This window comes from Hibiscus syriacus, unplaced genomic scaffold (assembly GCF_006381635.1).
Source record: "Hibiscus syriacus cultivar Baekdansim isolate YM2019G1 unplaced genomic scaffold, ASM638163v2 tig00117048_pilon, whole genome shotgun sequence".
Classification (NCBI taxonomy): Eukaryota; Viridiplantae; Streptophyta; class Magnoliopsida; order Malvales; family Malvaceae; genus Hibiscus; species Hibiscus syriacus.
Genome location: NW_024063538.1, coordinates 4,375,764 through 4,382,220, shown reverse-complemented (window position 1 = coordinate 4,382,220; position 6,457 = coordinate 4,375,764). Strand labels below are relative to the sequence as shown.

The 6,457-nt window shown below is 34.3% G+C and overlaps 1 pseudogene; it reads right to left on the bottom strand.

The window, feature by feature from the left end:
- Positions 1-4,738: 4,738 nt before the first annotated feature.
- LOC120197262 lies at positions 4,739-6,457 on the bottom strand (annotated as a pseudogene).

The window sequence follows — 6,457 nt, the reverse complement described above, 5'->3', positions numbered from 1 at the left end:
TCATTTAAGATCAAAACTCATGCATGCCAAAAAACTAAATGAGCAACCAATTAATCAAATTAAAAACATTAAGCTTAGAGGTTACCCATTCCTTTTCAAGTATGGCCAGAGCATTTAAATATATTCACTTTCATCATCATTGCTCCCACACACCTACAAGAGACATTTAAGTAGATTTTGGTATCCAAATTGCTTTGGACCCTTGGACGTTAGTCTCAATGCCCCTTGTTCCCTTAAGAACACCCATACTTGTCTAATTTTAAAAGATTTTCTTTTCTTTATAGGACAAGTATGTTCCATATGACCATGAAAATGACAATGTGAGCATTTTTCCATTTTAAACATAATGAGCTATTTTTAGAAATTAATTCTCTTTTTTTGTTAAGCTCTCAATAAAAATTAATTCTTTTTCTTTTGTTAAGCTCTTAAGCTTAACTTTCAAATCAAAATTTTCTTTTTCAAATTCACTGATTTTGACTTTTGAAAGCTCTAAATCATTTTTCAAAGAATCATTTTGTTTTTCAAAATCAACTTTTGCTTTCAAAACCAAATCATTTTCAACTTTAAGTTTTGAAATTAATTTCTTATATTTGGAATTCATGGTCTCAAATTCAAAATACAAATCATTATAAGCAACTTGTAACTCATTAGAAGAATAATAATCTAATTCATTAGAGTAAGAAGTTATCATTGAATCTTCATTGATGGCCATGAGGCATAGGTTGGCCACTTCATCTTCATCATTGGAATCATCTTCATCACTCCAAGTTACCAAAAATGTCTTCTTCTTACTAGATCCCTTCTTTTTTAGGATGGGACATTCATACTTGACATGCCCCGTTCTTTGACATTTGAAACACACTAGGGGACTTTTCTTTTTGCTCGATTCATGCTTCACTTCCTTAGAAGTCATGAATATCTTGAATCTTTTGAAGAGATTGACTATCTTTTCTTTTTCTTCATCATCTTCATCTACCTCTTCATTTGTATCTTGATTGCTTTCATTGGTGGATTTGAAGGAAAAGCCTACCTCACTTTTTTCTTTCTTTTTTTCTTTGTCATCTTCTTCTTCTTTTACCATCAACTCATGAGTGAGAAGAAGACCGATGATAATTACCGTCTTCTTTGATTACCAAGACTTTGGAAGAGAGTAGATCATATTTCTCACAAGCTTCTCATTAGGGGTCACTTCTCCAAAACCCTTGAGATCGTTGACAATCACATAAAATCTATCTGTCATAGCTTTGATTTCTTCATCCGGCTTCATCTTAAAATTCTCATAGCTATGGTTGAGAAGACTGATATTGGTTTCCCTCACTTCATTGGTTCCTTCATGAGTGACTTGGAGCTTGTCCCAAATCTCCTTAGCATTAGAACAAGAGGAGAATCTTCTATATTCATCCTATCCTAATGCACAAAAGAGGATGTGCATAGCCTTAGCATTGAGTTGTAACTTCTTATTCTCTCCATCACTCACATCATTTATCTCACCTATTGGAGTGTAGTATCCTTTCACGATAGAGTTCCAAGCGCCTAGATCGTTGGCTTGAATGAAGAGCATCATCATATTCTTCCAATAGACATAATTTGCTCTATTTAAATAAGGTGACTTGTTGACCGGTTGATAGTTTTCAATATAATAAGAGCCATATATCGAAGCCATATTCTTGTCGGTTGTGTTAGAAATTGGTAGAGCTTCTTCAAGGATCGTCTCAAGGATGTGAATCCTTTTAAAGAGTCAACCTCTGATACCAATTGTTAGGATTCTTGAAGCTCAATTGACAATCGAAAAAGTGCCAAGAGAGGTGAATTGACTTTTTGAGAATTTTAAAGAGTACGGAGAATTAAAGGGATAGAAAATTGTTGCATAAGGATTTATAATAGTTCGACTTTCTCAACCAAAGTCTACATCCACTACCTAAGCTCCTCACTTAGGATTTTTCAACAAATTGACTAATTTGTTATTTCTTTTTCAATGGCAAAGAGATAACCTATACAAACTCCCTAGCTTTTCAAAGACTTAGCTAGAACCAAAACCCTTTTTCAAAATGATAAAAGAAGTAAACAATAAAACCTCTACAAGGTAGGGTGTTTACAAATTAAAGCTCACAATAACAAAATATTTACAAGAGAAAGTAAAATAGTAATGGAAAACTCTTCTCTTGTGTTTGATTACTTGGATAGGTGTTCTTTAACTTCTTCAAGTGTCTTGACCTTATATTTATAAGTTGGAATGAGGTTGTGACTTTCTAGATGTTGGGGATGATTTCTAGCCAGTTTGGGACGTTTTCTCTGCAAAATAAAGATGCTCATGACAGAGGGTATCTATACTCCTATAAGGAGTATTGATACCACCTTTATAATATTTAAATAAAAATAGTTGTTACTAGTCATTGGGCTTGACGGTATCGATACTATTCTTCATGGTATCGATACTACTATGTAAAGTAGTATCGGTACCCCTGTGGGTATCAATACCTATTTTGCATTCTAGAATTTGAGCAAGCTGGTAGTATTGATACTACCTAGAGAGTATCGATACTTCTCTTACCTTTGGTATCGATATCATATGAACAATATCGATACCGTTCATATAGTATCGATGCTGTAAGAACAGTATCGATACTACGTTCATGAAAATTAATTTTGTGCTCAAATTCACTTTATTGCACTTTGAATTATTTTTGAAAACTTTGAACAAATTCAATTCAATTCCAAAAACATTTTGCCTTCATTTGTTATATCAAAATATTATAAAACATGGTTCAACAAATATGAATTAACTATGTTAAAAAAATTAGATGGAGTAAAAGATGATATATATTAAAATATGAATTAACTTCTTTCATTGATTAAACACAAACAACAACAAAATGGTAGAAATTACATAACAATATGTAATGTTGTACTTTCTATCATTTTTCCTCAAAGTACATAAAAATGTTATCATATATAATGAGTATATGTTTTTGGCAGACATGCCATACTAAGCTTTACAAAAAATTACACTAAACATTAACATTCAATTTTCCAATGGTTTGAAACTGCCACAAAATATGGATATTAAAAACTTCAGATGTTCTTTGATTTGAAACTATCAATTGATTCTTGTGAATTTCGCATAACCTTATTTTCAGAGGAATAAGATGATTACAAAATTCATCTAATAACCTGATATTTTTGTTGAGGTGGTGAAATTTGCCCTCATACTGCCCTTTTGATCTTTTTTCTTTACTCAGTAGATGTGGACTGACTTGGCACTTGGATAGTTGTTGCATGACTCCTAATTTGTAACAAAAAATGTAAGCATTGCAAGTTAATGGAAATAATAGATAAACTAAGGTTAAGGATAATTAAATAGTCGCAGGGAGTTGTGGTACTCTGACAGATAATGAATTTAGAGTTATTCTTATTGCAATAGGAGTAATTGTTGGTGAAGTAATTATGGGTGAAGTAGTTTTTGGTGATGTTGGATGTGCACTAGTTGAATATGATCGATGTGCTGGAGATGCACCAATTAAAGATGATCGATTTGGTAGAGATGCTGGAGTTGAAGCTACTTGATTTGCTATTGTTGAAGGTGTTGATGATGGACTTGTTTCATGTGACCTACTAGGACTTGCTAGAGGTGTACTTGCTGTAAGTGTTGCAACAAGTGGTTTTGAGCCTCGAATTGTATCTCACCTGACCTTAACATGTCTTTATATTGTGGCATGCTTTGCCATATTTCTTGCACGTAATTTCTAGGGTCCTTTGCCACTACTAGGACCATTTTTTTGTTCATCAACAGACTCTCTCTCTCTTAGGCCTACCAGGTGACCTCCGTTGAATTGAAAAAAGTATTGGCTCCATTAATTGGATTAGTTTCCATTGATTTGTTCTTCTGATAAGGTAGATAAAATTGAAGTATAACTGAATTTGAATTCACCTATGGTAGCATTTGTCAATATAGTTCTCTGGCCTCTATTACATTAATAGCATCACTAAGAAATACTAAATATATTAGATAGATGGTCTGATTGATATAGAAGTAATTGCATTCTTATCAAAATAAAATAATACCTATATTATTTCCTACAAAAAAAATGACCTCAAACTTTTAGATCCATCACATATTTGTAAGATGGACCAAATGCAACTTCATAACTTGAATCTATCATGTGTTTTATCTAAGGTAACGTAGGACCTTGCTATGGAAAATTTCCACTATGTTCATCCTGAGTTACAATTCTCTTGTGATGAACACTTCGTTTGCAGGGGTTTGAGGTTGTCTTGCCAGACAAGGAAACCATGGACATTCCAATTCCGGCAATTGACTCATTGAACAAACAAGACATTAAAGGAAACCATGGACATTCCAATTCCGGCAATTGACTTCAGAATATTTTATTTCGAGAAAATTCGCTTAGCCAAATCAACTATAAAATGGGCTAAATCTGAAAATAAGGTGCATGAGAAAACTACTTGATCTCTTGTAAGGATACTTGGCTATCAAGTAATGCACACCAACTTTTGTTCATTTACATCATCAGTCAATAAAAGGTATTAACATATGAATAAGAACAAATGATCATTAGCAGATATTAGCTGCCCTGGTTCTAATTGCGGAGCTTACACTTCTGCAAGATCAAACGATACGTGCTTGAAACAAATAATCATATGATTGAAAAATTCAAATGACCCAAGTTTCGACCAAAATTCAATATACTTTTTCATTAATAATCCAAATTTCTAGACATTTAAAAACAAACAATTAAACTCTTGCTGTGATTTTCATACTCATGATCTGAGACAATTATTTGATCTTGCTTCAGCCCTCCAAGGAAGGATAACACCACCATAGTTGACAAAAAAATTATAAAAATTGAAAAATGCATATGATTTTCTCTTCCAAAAAGAGTTGTCCACTTGAATTTTAACTCAGCCCTCCACCTGACTTGGCAAATTGTGCACCAATGGCATATCTTCAAGCCAATCCCCCATAAATCCTATTGATTTTCCTCTGTCCTTTCCACTTTAACAAGCACTTTTTAGCCTGGCCATTTTCATCCAAAGAAGGGGAACTCAACGTCACTGGATATGGATCATCAGCAGGGAGGCTGTGAATTTTTGATGAAATGGAACCAATTCTTGTCAAACCAGAACCCGAATTCCCAAAGTCACCATCAACACGTCCGTTCATGACCTGCAACTCTGATTACAAAAATAGGCCACATGGCATAAAGATTTGTGCAAAGCCATATGAAACAAGGAAATATGATGTGCATCGAAAGCCATACGAAACCAAGTCTTTTTTCATGCTCACACCTATGACATTTTGGCGACAGTAATAACATTTTGAATATAGAAAACTCTTCTAAAATCAAATTTAGAAAAACGTCGTTAACAAAATTCAAGGAAAACCAGTAAGTGAATTCTCTTATGTTATAGCATAAATAAGAAATCACAAAATACCAGCTAATGTTAAATATTGTTCCATCTTAATTCAAATCTAGAAAGTTGCATGGCAGTGGCACAAATAATATGATAAATCAAAGCTTGAACAAAAATATTAACATGATATATACCTGCTTGCCCATGAGCAAAGTGACATTTCTCACCAAAGGGACAATGACCTGTTATCTCCCACTTTGTACATAACTTAGTTTTCCAATACACAGGATAAACATGCTTTGTATTTCCTCGAAAAGCGTCTGAACTGCTGCTGTTTACCGGCCTATTACCTTCAGATAGGTCGGACGCAGTTCCATGCCCTGCAGGTGGACCGGTTGTTCCAATGCTAATAGCTGAACTCTCCCTAAACCTCCCCATATCATCCCTGAACTTTGACGGATCTTCATGAAGAAAATTACATCTGTCCCCATATGGGCATTCCTCTCCATTATAAAACTTCTTACAAAGCTTCATCCGATGAATAATCTTCTGATCATCATCCCAATTACCTGATGGGTGTTCTTCCGTACGACAACCGACGAGTTCTTGCCAATTCGGAGGAGGCTGGCGCAGATCATCAATGCCATGAGCAAAGTTACAACCTTCACCATTCCTACAATTACCCAATCTAAATTTTGCACACATTCGAGTTTTGAAGAAAACATTAGTGGTTCCCTTATTGATCGGCGGATTTAGGGGCATCCTCGGATTTGGTATGATATGTACGAGTACATTGCACAATATTAGATTGGTTATCCTCAGAATGTCTAGGTCTTTTGAATGGAGGAGATTGTTGTTGTTGTTCGAAATCAGAATGTGGCTCGAATTGCCAATCATTCATGGGAAACTTAGGCCAAATCCCAATGTCATCACTGCCAGTATAAGTCGATTGGGGCGTTCTCATAAAGGAAGATTCAGAATAATTCATACTGACAATAACCAAAGGTTTCAAAATCGAATCCAACTCAATCGAAACACTATTTTTAACTCTCAATTAAAATCTACCAAAAATCAACTGCCAAAC